This window comes from Lathyrus oleraceus, chromosome 2 (genome assembly GCF_024323335.1).
Source record: "Lathyrus oleraceus cultivar Zhongwan6 chromosome 2, CAAS_Psat_ZW6_1.0, whole genome shotgun sequence".
NCBI classification, from domain to species: domain Eukaryota; kingdom Viridiplantae; phylum Streptophyta; class Magnoliopsida; order Fabales; family Fabaceae; genus Lathyrus; species Lathyrus oleraceus.
In genome coordinates this window covers 19,935,291-19,953,337 of record NC_066580.1, presented here as the reverse complement: position 1 = coordinate 19,953,337, position 18,047 = coordinate 19,935,291, and positions in this window count along the sequence as shown.

Genomic DNA, 18,047 nt, shown 5'->3' with positions numbered 1-18,047 from the left:
CTAATTTAACAGGAACTGTCGCTTTCGCGTATTCAGAACCGAGTTGTACTCCCTAATCAAACCCTCTTATTGTCACTTATAAAAAGGCGCGCATTGCGTTAGAGTAGTAAACCTATTTTTAAGAAATATAGTATCTTGACTAAGTTGAAAAGTATTATAACCTGGATTTCTTAACCAAAAGAGGTTCTTACGAACCAGACTCTAAACTTATAAACGCGTCCGAAAATAGTTTTAAAATCTCTTTTCTTCTTAATGTTAAAATCTCCTAATGAACTAAACAAAGCGCTTTCGCTGTTTTTGAAATAGTTAAAAACAATTAAGTTTATAAAGACGTTGGACGGCTTTCGATCTTACCCAACGGAATTGAAGTGCGGGAAAACTTAATTTGAAAGTTAAAATAGCCCTTAAGTGTTTCTACGAACAATTGTACGGATTATCGGTTCAATTACGATCCTTACATTCTAGCCTTATAAATTTAGCTAGACATGGTAAAGTAAAAGTGTATTAAAATAAATAAAAGTAGTGCGAGTGCGGAAAATAAATAAAAGTAGTGCGAGTGCGGAAAGTAAATAATTTAAAGCGAGTGCGAGGAAATAAATAAAAGTAAAGCGAGTGCGAGGAAATAAATAAAGTAAAAGCGAGTGCGAGGAAATAAATAAAGTAAAAGCGAGTGCGGAAAATAAATAAAGTAAAGGCGAGTGTGGGAAATAAATAAAGTAAAGGTGAGTGCGGGAAATAAATAAAGTAAAGGCGAGTAATAAAAACCTGCTCCAATGGGAGGGCTGAGTAAATTGCAATGCGGAAAAGAAAATGGCGATAGATTAACTTCCTTCAAAAGTGCTCCAAACTCGATTACAGACTCTATCACAGACTTGATTACACAATTGTGGTAACACTCCAATGCGAAGCGATTACCACTATAAAATATTGAATATATGCCTAAGTGAAACAAAGTTGCTTCTGAGTTTGCCTCTGCTCTAAGTTTGGATGATTGTAAAACTGAATTCACGTTTCTATTTATAAGCAAATAAAAAAGGTGGAATTGACTTGGATGCCCTTCAACTTGAAAATAGAGGAAACCGTTTCCTTCTTGTGGCGCCCGCCACAAGGCTATGGCGCCCACCACAAGCACAAAGTGGGGCGCCTTAGTGGATGAAGTGGGGAAACATGGGAGTTGAGGAAGTTGGACTTGGACACGTCATGGCTTGGTCTGTGGCGCCCGCCATGGGGTAGGCCATAAGCACAAAATGCTTAATTTTAGGATTTTTAGCCCTTTTTCACTCCTTTTCTCGATCGGGGCTCCGATTAAAGTAAAAACCTGAAAACAAAGGAAAACACAGTAATAACACAACAAAATGACAATAAAACAACTAGAATGCATGTGAAATCGGAGTCGAAAATACGTAAATTTTAGTGTGATCATCTTCAAAATAAATGAAGAACACAGAGTTAGACCATAGAACAAGAAGCCTGAAGCAAAACCTGCTTATGCACATGATGCATGCAATGCTTGTATGATTTGTTTATTTATTTATCAGAGGAACTTTAGAGTCCTATTTGCAAATATTGGAAGTATTAAACATTTATCACATATGAAAATATCATATTAATAATATCTGGAAAATATTTTTACTCCAAAGAAGTACAGTATTGGTAACCAAATATAGTACAAAAGAGAAGGAAAATGAACATCCTATGGAACCCTAGAAACAATCATCAAAAGCTCTGGAGACCGGAAGATAAGCTGTACGAAGCCTCTTCACTTCCCTCTCATAGGCTGCTTCCATGTCTGCCTTCTCTTTAGCGAGTCGATCATACCTCCTCTTCCAAAACTTGGAAGACTGAGGAAGTAGAGAAGTCCATGCATCATCAGGATCATCAATAACCTGGTGTTCAAGGAACTCTATCAAAGCATCCTTCTCTCTGATCCGCTGAAGCAATTCCTCTCGTTCACGGATCCAAGCACGCGAACGATCTTCGTCTCTCAACTCCTCTACTCCTTGGTTATGGAGGGTTGAAGGCCCAGCCACAACCAAAGGTGTAGGTCTTGGATACTCATAAGGCATGAGGTACTCGGAAGCTCTCTTCCTAACCCAAGAGGTGTAGGGTTCTAAAGCAATACAATTTTTCGGACCTAGCTCTTTCTTTCCCTTCCTATGGATCTTGCGCCAAGCGCGGACCATCCTGCCCTTCAAACCTTGGGGATCTTTACCCTCCTGAAAGAACACAACCTCTAACAGAATGTTATTAGGTTTATCCTTTAGGGGGAACCCAAGCTGACGACGTGCCAAAACGGGGTTGTAGTTAATCCCACCATATGTACCAAGAAGAGACACATTGGAGAATTCACCACAAGAGTCGATAATCTGCACACCATCATATACACGGTTGTACCAAAAGATATCATCATTAGTGAGAGGCATAAGTCTCGTGGACCACCGTAGACATACTTTGTTCTCCTTGAAGGCAACCGTCTGTGGCAAGTGCAAAATAAACCACGTGTACAACAGAGGCAAACAACACACGATAGTCCCACCACCCTTTGCATTCCTCATATGCAAAGAAAAGTAAGTGTCACCCAACAGAGTCGGAACGGGATTAAGAGTAGAGAAAATCCTAATAGCGTTCACATCCACAAATTTGTCGATGTTGGGGAATAACACTAGCCCATAGAGGAGAAGTACAAATATGGCCTCAAAGGCGTCCTCACTCATGGCCTTCCCATACATAGTAGCTTGAGCAATGAGGAACTCAGAAGGGAGACCTTGAATTCCACCTTTGGTAGTCATATGAGCACCAACCAGAGATTCTTCTATATGCAACATATCAGCTATCTCTTGAGAAGTAGGAACACTCTCTAAGCCACTGAAAGGCAACTGGTATAGGATAGGTAAACCCACAAGGTAGGCATACTCCTCAAGCGTGGGCAAAAGCTGGAAATCCGGAAATGTGAAGCAACGGTACAAGGGATCATAAAACTGCACCAATACACTCATCAATCCTTCGTCTACTTGAGTAGTCAGAACAGATAGAAGCTTCCCAAAACGAGCCTTGAAACCCAAGGGATCTAATACATAGGATGTCAAATTCCTTAGCTCTTTCAAGTCGGGTTGTCTGAAACTGTACTTCTTTGTATTCCTTCTTTGTCTTTCCATGTCTGAAAATTTGCCAATAGACCTCTTAAGTTCCTTGAAAATTTTCTTATTTTTGATGATATGAATGCAAATGGGTGCATGAATGCATGAATGCAACAATCACACTCAAGGCTCAAGCAAAGCACGCCAAACAAAGTTCATGGGGTGGATCATGTCATCCTTAATATCAATCATCCATTTTGGTGGAGTATGGTTTACACCTTATCAACACCCAAGTTCCATTGATATTAAGGATACAAGAACGGATCAACCATGAATCAAGGGGTTGTTGCAAGTCACGAGCATGGAGTCTCGGTTAAGAACCACCCAAAGGGAGTGTACTAGGGTTTAAACCTGCCAAACATGTTCTACAAAAGGTTCCCATAGTCATCATCCCATCTTTCGGATATTATTGGAGAAACGACTACTCGTATTCCAAAAAAATATTCTCAAGAGAGACTCTTATGAGTGTAGTATCGCGTAACAATCGTATCAAATCTTACACGTGAACGACTTTCGCACTACATCCTAAGAATAGGCCAAGATGGGCTTGATAAACTAAGGTCCTTGGCTTCTAAGGTCTATATTGGAAAGAGTAATGTCTAACCACAACTACTTGTGTGACATTATTGATCCCAACATGACCTCCACCAAGTGAATGGGCTTGCAAGTCAACTTGCTAAGGAATAACTCCACACAAGTCAACAAGACTATGCCATTCTCCTATCCTAAGTGCACTCGATTTCGGGTATAGAACTCATCTCACAAAGATCACCAAGCATACAAGGAATTAATATTCAAGCAATTCAATCATTACATACAATACATTAATCCCAAATTGCACAAAAAATATGTCGCAAAATAATATACACAACAATACAACAAATATGAAAAGTAGGCAAAACCCACTAGGCAAATGTCCCCAGCAGAGTCGCCACTTTTCTGTAGCGGGGTATTCGTTACCATTAGAGATATTTATTAAATCCAAGGTAAACCATACAAGTCGAGTCGCCACCGCACTTCTATTTATCCAAAGGAATGGTTAGAAAGCGAACAAAAACCTAAAAGTTTTATCGAATCAAAAACTAGTAAAAATGTCAGAGATCGGGGTAAGGGGGTTGGTTATGCAATGGGAAGGTTTTAAGAACCCAAAACATCCTAGGTACTCCTAGGGAGACCTTTTCACACTTGTTGTAAGGTTGGTATTTTGTGAAAAATTGTTTGTGCAAACATGATTGAAGAGATGAGAAGAGAATATACAAGTTATTTACATTTTGTGTTTGGATGGATAAACCCATTGCCTACGTACCATCTTAAGAAAGATTAGGATCAAAACCTCGTAGTTTGGGGTAAAAATCTTAAAATGAGTAGGTGAATTGATTGGTCCAAAAGCCTTAAGGTCTTTTGTTATGCAAGGGAGAAAACTCAACCTAAAACCACAAATCCACCATGTGAGGATATCTTCAACATGCTAGTGAGGGGTTAACCCTATAATAAGCATGGAAGACTCATTGTCCATCACTAAGGATATAAGTGAGTATCACATCTACCTCAAGGATAACTCAAACCTAATATCTAAAGGTTATGAAAAAGTTTTGATTAAGGGAGTGGTCATTGAAACCACAAAAGGGTATTTGAATGAGTTGTATTTACCAATGAAAAGTATTTGCAAAATATGGTCAAAGTTGATTTAAAGATTCAATTCAAAATAAGTGTTATGAAAAGAAGTTTGAAAATCAAAAGCATAAGGCTTAGGTTTCTAATGTTTGAAAAGAAATGTTAAATGTTTGCACAAAAGTTTTGGCTTGGGTTAGAGTGGAGGGAAGAAGAAGAATGGCTAAAGTCCTAATTATACAAGAGATGAAGGATAAGAAACAAGACCACAAATGGAGTTCCTCTCTTGAGATCATATTGATGATCCAAGTAACTCCCATCCTTTGGAATATGCAGGCAAAATAATTATAAGCTCAAGCAATCAACATAATCAAACAAGCTCTTAGAAGATCCCCCAATGTCTCTTGTATCTTTCACTTTGGATGAACATGGCAATGGTCCTTCAATTTGAGCTCACAAAGGATCCCCTAGCACAAAAGTACACACATCAAAGAATTCTATGAAGTAAATCAAGAATGGACAGGAACAAGTTTAGAGGTTTGGTCCTTCTAATCCATCTTCAACATTAAGGTCCTTTTACTCCAATTTGCATAGGGAAAGTCCTAGAAACTAAGTCCATTTGTCCATTTCTTTGCATTTGGTCCACATTAATCAAAACAAAACACAAGCACAATAATATATACACAATTATGTGCTCAAGTGAGCAAAAGGCAAATTGCATTAACATAAACATGTGCTCAAATGAGCAAAGGAAAAAGCAAATGAATAATATGTACAAGAATAGTAAATTGCATAAATGTAAAGTGCAAGAAGTAAATGTTAATGATTAATGGTTAGTGTTAATAGTTAGTGTGCCATGAGGCAAATTTAGTGCTATGTTAAGCAATCGTAATTGGACTTATGTAGAAGTCACAACTATCTGAGGCCGGTCAATAATAATGTAGGCAACAACACAAGTTAGAGGTCTTGATTAGTGAATCAAACTCCATCAACTTGTCATGCCAAAAAGAAGATGAGAAATGATCTTGTATTGATTTAGGTTCTTTTCATGATTTAGGAAGCAACTTATCCTTAATGCAAAGCCGTTCACTTGATCCATGATCAAGATGAATTAGATTTGAATCAAGGAAGATTAAACCTCCATGTATCAACGCTAACCACCAACCTTTAACTCATTCATCAAAAGGAAAGAAGAAGAAGAAGAAGAAGAAGAAGAAGAAGAAGAAGAAGGACATGAAGAATTAAAGTGCATTAATAGAAATGGTATGTATTAATCAACAAGCATTGACCAAAGATAGAGAAGATCAAGGTCAAACAATAGAAAACAGAAGCAAGGTGAGAATTAGAAGTCAAGAAACAAATAAAATATTTTTTGGCATTTTTTAATATTAAAATAAAACTTGATTTAAAATAATAAAGAAAGGTCAAACTTCAAACTCACTTCAAATCAACTTTGAAAAGTCCAAGTGAATTATCCCAAGTTCAACAAAGTCAAACAAAGTTTGACAAAAAATTTCAACATTTTTAAAAGTCAAAAACTATTTTAAATCAATTAAAAATGCATAAAAATGACCTAATTGAACTAAAATCTCAAATAAATCTCAAATCAATTAATAAATTGATGAGAATATTTTTCATAGATCTATCATCATTCAAAGAGGTTGGAAAAATATTTTTGTATTTTTTGAATATCAAAAACTATTTTAAATGAATTAAAAATAACCAAAAATAGAAAATTACTAAAAAATATCAAATGACAAAATAAAAAATATTAAAAATCATTTTTAGAAAGTAGTAATTAAAAGGAGAAGAATGAAATTGGTCCCATAATTTTTGGACCAATAATGAGAGAGATATGAATTTTTAAAGTGAAATGGAATTAAAAGAAATAAAAGAAATTAAAATCAGAAGTTAGAAAATAGGAAAAAGCGTGAGCCATTGGATCTGAGCTCATTAATTGAGCTGGCAAATCATGAGGCCCATAACGCGCGCCTACCAAACACGTGGGTCAAACGAGTCACATGGAGCATAAAAAAAAAGTCATAACATTGGATGCATGAGATTCAATCTGGAAAAGGAGATGGACGCTCCTGATTGAATCTGGAGACCAGACGGTGGCCAGCGCCACCGTCTTCTCCGGCCAAACTTCGGCCACACCAAAATTTGCAGAAGTTAAAAAGGCAACCAAAACGCACGATCCAGGCATCATTCGAGAGCTGGGGTGATGTACATCACCCCTGTACCACTCAATTCCATTCTAGATCTCTATATTGAGAGAAATCAGAAGTGAAAATTTTGTGGTGTTCATGTGAACTTCATGATTTTCAAAAATTGAAAGCATAGCAATGTTACCTCTATGCAGAGGACTTCAGATCACACAACAACAATGAAAATAGATCACTATATAAGCTGATTCGAAGTAATTAACATTTGAAGTAAAACTTTGAATTGCAAGGCTTTGAGTCAAGATCTTTGGATACTTTTGCTTACAGTAGGCACTATGGATCAAGAAGAGAAGGGTTAGGAACTTTGAGATCTAAAGATTGATCAATGAAATCAAAATTCAGATCTGAAAAATTTGGAGAAAAATGGATTAGTTCCTTTAGTGATGGCTAGGATTTCAGTTGAGCAGCAATTGGGGCGCCTTAAGGTTTCTAAAATGAGAGGCCAGGGCATTGTATTTATAGCTGAAGCAATGTTGAATGCATGAACAAAAGCTTGCATGAATGGAAAGGCCCTCCATGCATGGGCCTGTACAGGCGCATGGAGGGCCCAATTCCAACTGGAAATGAAAGCCAATGCATGATGCAAGTAAAATGGACGTGTAGATTGGACTGTATTAGCTCATGCATGGCAATTGAAATGATTTTCACAAAATGCACTATTACATTCAAGTCTTCGAAAATGCCATGTCCATACTTGAAATGTAACCTCATAAGTAATGGTTGGAAAGCTTATTTATTTTGGGATTTTGGAATTTTGCTCAACATAACATTTGAAGTAGACATCTTAATCTTTCCAATGCATTTGATATCACCTCTAAATCATGAAAAACAAAGGAGTTATGTCCTTGGGAAGTTGACCTAAAATTAGGGTTTCAGTCAAAATGACCTATAATGTCTTGGGATGGATGATGACCTTCCAAGCTTCAAATCAATTTTTGATGAACATGAAAGTTGTTCATATGGTTCTTAAGAACATTTTTTCTCTTGGGGGCATCTCCATTTGACAAACACATAAAAAGTTAGGTCTCAGTGTATTTCAAAATAGTCAAATGAATTGACTGATCAACTTCTCAAGTCCAAAACTCATATCTTGAGGAATTGATGATTGAGGGCACTCATATAAGTTCAAATATGCATGAAATGATTAATTAAAGAACTTCCCTTGTTTGTATTTGACCATAGGTTGAGGTTGCTTCATGAGCAAGGCACAGTTGATGAGCAGATGAATTAGGGCTTCCTTGGGAAACAAACCTCAAACCCTTTGATTTGCTTTGGTCAAAATGATGAATTGAGATGCTTGGGAGGAATATTTGATGGATGAGAGCTTTGGGAACCATAGTCATGCTTTCCTTCATCTTCTCTTGGCCATATTAATGCACATAGGGTCTCCTAGAAGCTTTAGACTTTGTGACTGCTCAAGCTACAAACAAGAGATGTTAGTGACATATTTTTGTGCTTTTGGTTAGTGAATAAAAATGAGAAAAGCAATGATATACAATTCAAGCATGCTTGGTGATCTCAAACCAACTCACAAGAGGTCCCACCCAAAGGCAAAGGGAACCAAGATGCTTATGATCCTTGAAGCTATGCAAATGCAATGCTATGATGCCATGAGGGATCTTAGGGTCAAAATTAGGGTCTTACAGATGCCCCTATTTAAGGTCATTGTAGCCGGAGAAGTGAAGGTTAAAATCTTCGTCTCGACGAGGTAGAATGGGCTTAAATAATAACAAAGAGACGAATTTTGGTCCCTAAGAGACCTCATGATGCAAATGTATGTATGCAAAAGGTCACGCTCTGCGGAGCTATGTGTAGCGGGGTATTCGTTACCATTAGAGATATTGACTAAATCCAAGGTAAATCATACAAGTCGAGTCGCCACCGCACTTCTATTTATCCAAAGGAATGGTTAGAAAGCGAACAAAAACCTAAAAGTTTTATCGAATCAAAAACTAGTAAAAATGTCAGAGATCTGGGTAAGGGGGTTGGTTATGCAATGGGAAGGTGTTAGGCACCCAAAGCATCCTAGGTACTCCTAGGGAGCTCTTTTCACATTTGTTGCGAAGGTTGTTGTTTTGTGAAAATTTATTTGTGCAAACATGATTGAAGGGATGAGAAAAGCGTGTATGTTTATCTAATGTACTACTTACTAAAAGAAGGGTCAAAAGAAAATGACTCGCACGGATGTCGCATCCACTGCATACGTATCTCATATGAATATGAGAATCAGAGTCTTCGTATCTCGGCTACCTAGGGGTTAAGGGGAAGTGTGCTCGCTAAGACATCGCGTCTTATGCCTACGTATTTCATCTAGGATGAAAATCAGAGCAAAACGTAGTTCGACTAACTACGGGTTAAGGGTTGGGTTTTGGGGTGAACGACGTTACTACACAATCTACCGGATGCTCGACCTTTGGAGACTTACTCGCCTGTAGTAGAAGGAGTAAAGGTATTCTTAGGGGAAGAAAAATCAATGAGTTGGTTTGGGTTTTAGGGATGCTTATGCAAAAGGGCAGTCCTAGGCTAGGGAACCGCGCTACCTTACTAGACCTGCAACAAGGGAATACAAAAACAAACATGCATAAGGTAAACACGCCAACGGAGGGAAGGTCAGTACAGGTGATCGGAAGTAACCTCCAGGGTGGTATCCCACAAATAAAGTGGAATACCAAACAAGCCATCTCTGCAAAAGTCATGTGAGCATTCACAAAAATTCAAAAAATAGGTTAGAGTAACAGGATGGAATCAGGAGAAAACAATGCCATGCCAAACACAAAACAAATTAGAGCAAACAGGAAAAACAGATGTTGTAGCGATCGTTACTGCATCGCCTAGCGAAAGCTTAGCGAAGCTTCGCTGCAGGCTCTCCTAGAGAAGCGCCTAGTGAAGGCCTGCGGGTTTTGGGTTCTTCATTGATAACGGTCCGATCTCGGTAACCCAAACCTTATGGTATCCATCAGAAACGAAACGATTAAACATTCAAGGTATTGTTTTTATACATTCATGCATATCTGAACCCGTGGGCAAAAAACCTAACAATACCTCATACATTCAGATGATTCAAATTAAGAGCATAAAATTATGGGAATAAGGCAAACCTGATTGGAGAGATCGATTAAACTTGAATGGCGCGACTAGGTTTGCAAAGTGATGTCAGGGTTTGCGTGAGACGGAGGTGCAAAGGTATGTGAGTCAGAGGGAACTTTTCAGAGCTGTCTGGAGGTTGCTGCAGATCAGTTCCTAGGTTTCCTTTCTCTCTCTTCTCTCTCTCTTTTTCTCCAGGGTTTGTAATAGTCTTCCGTCCCCTTTTCTCAAATGAAGCTCTGGTATTTATAATCTGATTTTGGTGGCTTGGTAGGCTCAGAGTCAAGCCCAAAATTTTCTGTTATTTTCCAAAATGCGCGCGCTTCGCCTAGAGAAGGATCTGCTCGCTTAGCGAGCATGACAGTTCCTTTCGCTAAGCGAACCAGTCTGCTTGCCCAACGAGCATGACAACTCAGGAACAAATTCTTGCTTTTTCAGGATTAGCATTTTGAATGATGAATAGGCCCCCATTTGAACCTGTTGGGAGTAACTCAAGTCTTTCCCTTGTGTTGACTGATCACCCGAATAGAATCCACAAAGTGTCTTGGATGATACTCAAGCTTCAAACAAAAGATGTTAGCGACACATTTTTGTGCTTTTGGTTAGTAAACAAAAATAAGAGAAACAACGATATATAATTCAAGCATGCTTGGTGATCTCAAACCAATCACAAGGAGTCCCATCCAAAGGCAAAGGGAACCAAGATGCTAAAGATCCTTGAGGCAATGCAAATGCAATGTTATGATGCCATGAGGGATCTTAGGGTCAAAGTTGGGGTCATACAGATGCCCCTATTTAAGGTCATTCTAGCCGGAGAAGTGAAGGTTAAAATCTTCGTCTCGACGGGGTAGAATGGGCTTAAATAATAACAAAGAGACGAATTTTGGTCCTTAAGAGACCTCATGATGCAAATATAGGTATGAAAAATGGTAACACTCTGTGGAGATATGTGTCCACAAAAGCAAAGAAATCAGAAGCCACTGATAATCCATATGCGCAATTCACTCCATGGGACCAAGACCATGGGGATAGAAAAGGGATAAAAATGCGCGAGCAGGTCACGTCTCAAAGCTTAGGGAACAGAAATCCACAGGGAATAAATCCATTGGAAAGACTCAAGCTGACTCGAAGATGCATGTATTGGGGAATATGCCAATACAGCAAAACTATCCACAACGGATACTTCGGATAAAATCCGGATGAGGACAATCCACTAAGGGACTTCGCTGGGGATGTCCAAAAAGACTCTCCTAGGGAAGCAGCGAGATGAGGTATTACCGGTTACTGGGTAATAAGCTCAAAGAGACATGTGATCTGAACGCCAGGTATGAGGGTGAGAGATACAACATGCTCAGGAAGAGATGAATATCCAAGACCGGTATAAGGGTGAGAGATATCAAGACTTAAAAACATCTGAGGAAGACCTAAAAGGTATATTTCAACTCAGGGATTCTGACTCCACAGGGGACAAAAAGTCATAATAGGGAGCAGAGAGGAAGGAACACCAGGGATACCGGTTACTGGGCATATAATATGTGACCAACCAAGGCGTGAATTGGGGAATATTCCCAAGACAATCATCATCCACAAGAGGGCTAAAAGCAGACTCGATTACAGGATGGATATTCGACTCCACAAAGGGGATACGAATCTTACTCAACTGGGGAAGAACAAAAGCTTCGACCAAAGAGTGCATGAGATACAACATCTATTACCGTCAGAACGTAGATAATATACTCGCATGGGCGATTATCCACAACTGGTTACTGGGTTAATGAAGGATAAATCGACCGAAAAGAAAAGGCATCGGGATACCGAAACTAGGTATATAATGATGACCAATTCAGGAGAGAAACAAACGTCACCAACAACAACAAGGTAGATGAGAGATGATCCGCTGGGGATAAATCGCGTAATCAGGGCAATTATCCAAGCAGATGAGGGGATATCATCACCTAATATTGGATGAAGATAACTGTCACCAATTAAAGATGAGCAAAAATAGTTACTCTGCAAAAAGGGAAGAAATAGGGTTTACAACTACCAGTATGAGGGTAGAGAACCACAGACTCCACCGGGGATAATAATTACTAATTATTGAGCAATTATTCATTTACCACGGGGAAACAGGAAAAGAGTCTCAAGAGACCGATCTAGGACCAAACTAGATAGGCACACCAAATCAAGACTTGTCCCGGTGAGGATATAACTCAATGGGGAAAACCATCCCAATATATGTGTTGGGAAGGAACAAAAACAATCAACATCCACGAGGATATAACCCGGTGGGGAATATGGAAGAAAGGATAGACGCTTTCTGCCTATGGAGCTGAGTCTATATGGAGAGATCAGACACACACATCTGCTTGGGGAAATATATCACCAAATAGCAGGAGACAACAAACAACGATATATGGCAAAGAATGCAACATGAATATTTGAATGTTAAGATTATGCATGTATATGCGTGGTTTATGTATGATGAATGCTGACAAACAGACATATCTAACACAACCAGGTCCAGAAATCAACCACCCGGTACTACATCTCAATAGAGAAAGCCAAGTCCACCGGAGAGTATCCAATCTGCTGGAGATCAGAGATACCAGGAAGCAAAGAACTCTGCAGGGGATGAACATCAGTCGTTCTAGATGGGGACGAGAGTTATCACAAACAAGGTCTATCACACCAACAACTCTACTGAGGAATTTATCCGAGGAGATAAAGGATTTATCGGGATCAACCACCAAATACCGCTCTTGACCAAAGAGATCCAAGCTGCTGAGGAAGAAAGATTGCTACTCTGCTGAAGGGAAGAGAGGTGACTCTCAACAAGCAATCCACTTGGTAGGATAAACCACAAAAGGTTCTGGAGGGAGGAGATACAGTCATGCCAGGAATATGGACAAAAATCTTACCCTGTTGGGGATCGTACCATCCTTGGGAGAGCACTGAGGATCTCCTAAGTATCTTTTCGTCATTGTGAGTGTTCACTTTGTTTAAAAACAAATTTTGAAAAATTTGATTGTTTAAAACAATGATATTTTCTTAATCAAAACATGCAAAATATTTGTTGAATAGAAACAGATAGGAATGCCAATAACTAGATAAAAAGCTCAAATTTATTTGATAGAATGGTAGTCTGCGAATGGCAAGACTCCATAGATCTTTACAAATTTGAAATTGGGGATATATATTGGAAAAGGGCTACGTTGAACATAATGACCATTTCTCCACCAATTCTGGATTAGATGTATTTGAAGCTTTGGTCGATGATGAGCAAGAATCTCTGACGGACGAAAGTTGTAGAACAAAGTCTTGTCAGGATGCAGTTACTTGCCAAATCCCTAATTTTTGCCTAGATTGCCCCAGGATGAGGTACTCAATCTAGCGGGATACATATATCATTATTATATATTTTTTGTGTCTCTAACTTTTGCCTGGACCGCCCTTTCGGGTTTTCAATCCATCGAGACTCTCATTTTTGCCTAAGCTGCCCTTTCGGGTTTTCAACTTAGCGAGCTATTCAGTTTTTATTTTTTAGGCGAAGTATTTCTTGACTGCATCTGAATTCACAGGACGAGTGAAATCCTCCCCATCCATAGTTGTAAGTATCAAAGCACCGCCTGAAAAGGCTCTCTTAACAACATACGGACCCTCATAGTTTGGAGTCCACTTGCCCCTGGAATCGGGCGCGAAAGACAAGACTTTCTTGAGCACAAGGTCACCTTCTCGAAACACACGAGGCTTGACCTTCTTGTCAAAAGCTTTCTTCATCCTTTGTTGATATAACTGACCGTGGCACATGGCAGTCAATCTCTTCTCTTCAATCAAATTCAGCTGGTCATAATGACTCTGAACCCATTCAGCATCAGTCAACTTGGCTTCCATCAAGACTCTCATTGATGGGATTTCCACCTCTACAGGGAGTACAACCTCCATGCCATAAACAAGAGAGAAAGGGGTTGCCCCTGTTGAAGTGCGAACAGACGTCCGATATCCATGCAAAGCGAATGGCAACGTCTCATGCCAATCTTTGTACGTAACAACCATCTTCTGGATAATTTTCTTAATGTTCTTATTAGAAGCTTCAACAGCCCCATTCATCTTGGGCCTGTAAGGAGAAGAGTTATGATGTGCTATCTTGAACTCGCTACACAGCTCTTTCATCATCTTATTGTTCAAGTTAGATCCATTATCAGTAATGATCTTATCTGGCACACCATACCGGCATATGAGTTGATTCTTGATAAACTTCACGACCACCTGCCTGGTCACATTTGTATATGACGCCGTTTCAACCCACTTGGTGAAGTAATCAATTGCTACGAGAATAAATCTGTGTCCATTGGACGCTTTTGGCTCAATCATGCCAATCATGTCAATTCCCCACATGGAGAAGGGCCATGGTGATGAAATCACATTCAGAAGTGTCGGGGGAATATGAATCCTATCTGCATAAATCTGACACTTATGGCATTTCTTCACACATTTGCAGCAGTCAGACTCCATTGTCAGCCAATAGTAGCCTGCTCTCAACATCTTTCTAGCCATGGCGTGTCCATTGGAATGAGTTCCAAATGAACCCTCATGGACCTCATTCATCAACAGGTCTGCTTCGTGTCTATCCACGCATCTGAGCAGAACCATGTCAAAATTTCTCTTGTAAAGCACTTCGCCATTGAGGTAGAAACTGGCTGACAATGTCCTCAAAGTCTTTCTATCTTTCGCAGATGCCCCAGGAGGGTAAACTTGGTTCTGAAGGAAACATTTAATGTCATAATACCATGGCTTATCATCTTTTACTTCTTCAACCGCAAATACATGAGCTGGTCTATCCAAGCGCATCATAGTGATATTGGGAACTTCATTCCAGTATTTCACCACAATCATCGAAGCTAGCATAGCAAGAGCATCTTCCATCCGATTCTCATCTCGAGGAATATGATGGAAGTCAACCTCAGTAAAGAACGTTGAAATCCTCCTCGCATAATCTCTGTATGGAATGAGGCCAGGCTGAGTCGTCTCCCATTCACCCTTGATCTGATTGACAATGATGGCCGAATCACCATAAACATCAAGGTGCTTGATCCTTACATCAATACATTCTTCCAATCCCATAATACAGGCCTCATACTCTGCCATATTATTCGTGCATTTGAAAGTTAGCCTTGCTGTAAAAGGAATATGTGTGCCCTGAGGAGTAATAATTACTTCCCCAATACCATTTCCATACTGATTTACAGCGCCATCAAATACCATACTCCATCTGGAACCAGGCTTTGGCCCTTCGTCGAGTGTAGGCTCATCATAATCTTTCATTTTTAAATACAGAATCTCCTCATCCGGGAAGTCATACTGAACTGGCTGATAATCCTCAATCGGCTGATGTGCCAAGTGGCCAGCCAAGACACTACCTTTAATAGCCTTCTGAGCTTGATACTCAATATCATACTCAGACAACAACATCTGCCAACGGGCAATCCTTCCAGTTAAAGCAGACTTCTCAAATATATACTTGATTGGGTCCATTCTTGATATCAACCAGGTGGTATGATTCAACATATACTGACGTAAGCGCTTAGCGGCCCAAGCCAAAGCACATCATGTCTTCTCAAGCATTAAATATCGAGACTCACAATCGGTGAACTTCTTGCTTAAGTAGTAGATAACATACAGTTTCTTCCCTGATTCATCTTGCTGGCCAAGGACACAACCCATAGAATCTTCAAGAACAGTCAGATACATGATCAATGGTCTCCCTTCCACGGGAGGAGACAGAATCGGAGGCTCAGACAAATACTCTTTAATACTATCAAAAGCTTTTTGGCAATCCTCGGTCCAATCATGATACTGATCTTTCCGGAGGAGCTTGAATATTTCCGCACATGTGGCAGTCATGTGGGATATGAATCTGGAAATGTAATTCAAGCGGCCAAGAAAACCTCAGACTTGCTTCTCAGTTTTGGGCGTAGGCATCTCTCGTATTGCTTTGACCTTTGCAGGATCAACCTCAATACCTCTCTCACTGACAATAAAGCCCAATAACTTGCCGGAACGGACTCCAAATGTACACTTGTTGGGATTCAGACGAAGCTTATACTTCCTCAAGCGCTGAAAAAGCTTCAATAGGTGCTCTACATGTTCAACCTCCGATCTTGACTTAGCGATCATATCGTCAACATATACCTCAATCTCCTTATGCATCATGTCATGGAACAAGGTAGTCATGGCTCGTTGATACGTGGCTCCGGCGTTCTTCAAACCGAAGGGCATCACTCGATAACAGAATGTTCCCCAAGGTGTGATGAATGTTGTCTTCTCCATATCCTCGGGTGCCATTTTAATCTGATTATATCCGGAAAATCCATCCATAAACGAGAAGACTTTGAATTTAGATGTATTATCTACCAACATATCAATATGTGGTAGAGGGAAATCATCTTTCGGACTAGCTTTATTCAAGTCTCTATAGTCCACACACATCCGGACTTTTCCATCTTTCTTAGGCACGGGCACAATATTGGCCACCCATTGAGGATATTTAGAAGTCACCAGAAACCCCGCATCAATTTGCTTCTGAACTTCCTCTTTGATCTTCACTGCCATATCAGGGTGAGTTCTTCTGAGCTTCTGCTTCACAGGCACGCACTCAGGTTTTAAAGGCAGGAAATGTTGCACAATATCAGTATCTAGACCAGGCATGTCTTCATATGACCAGGCAAAGACGTCAACATATTCTCGTAGCAACTTAATCAACCCCTTCTTAACAGATTCTTCCAGAAGTGCCCCAATCTTTACCTCCCGCACACAATCTTCTGACCCCAAGTTGACTGTTTCCAGATTCTCAAGATGTGGCTGAATGATCTTCTCTTCATGCTCAAGTAGCCGGGTGATCTCATCAAGAATTTCTCCAACATCACCTTCCTCTGCCTCAAATACAGGGAACTCAAAATTAGGAGATGGCGTTGGGTCATTATGTTCAATGGGTCTAGAAATTAACCTGCATAATGATTTTGGATATGAAAAGCTTTAGAAATCAAACAAGGTAAATCATTATGCAGATGAAAAGATTGATTTTATTCTATTTTTTAGGGTTTTATGTGATCACCGATTTCATGCAAAAAGCAAAAAGGGAAAATAAATGGAAAAAGCAAACATTTAACATGAATTTATTGAATGAAAATATCACTGTATTTATGCGCCAATAATGTCATCACTCCTCCTTTTGGCATGGGAGAAGGGTTTTCAAACACAATGAACATTACTTTGACTTATGGATAACTGTTGGAATATCCACAGCGACCCAATTATTGCAGATCCCTCCAGGGACGATGAAATTTCCAGAATCCTCTTCGTCCTCTTCAAAAATGGCAGCAGCCTCTTCGTCTTGACCGGTGTGGATGAATCCTCCACTCTTGAACAAACCTTGCTTGTTGAAGACCCCGGAAGAATAGCCTATGCCAGTCCGGGACTTGTTGTCTTCCAATTTGATCGTTTGCCCCAAACCAGCAGTTGCACCATGCTCAATGGCCAACTTTGCATCTTTGTAGGAAGCAAATGAGGGAGCTCTCTTCTCAACAGGCTCAACAATAGATAAAGCTTGAAAAGGAGTTCCGACTTCAACCTCAGCATCTATATAAGAGAAGGAAGACAAATGGCTAACCAGGAGAGCCCTTTCTCCCCCTACCACTACCAATTTCTTATTCTTCACAAATTTCAGTTTTTGGTGTAGGGTGGATGTCACGGCGCCAGCCTCGTGAATCCATGGTCTGCCTAGGAGACAGCTATACGATGGGTGAATATTCATAACCTGGAAGGTAATATGGAAATCACTTGGTCCGATCTTGATTGGGAGATCAACTTCCCTAATCACAGTTTTGCGAGACCCATCGAAAGCCTTCACAACTACTCCACTCTGCCTCATGGGAGGCCCTTGATATGACAGCTTCGTAAGAGTGGATTTTGACAAAACATTCAATGATGACCC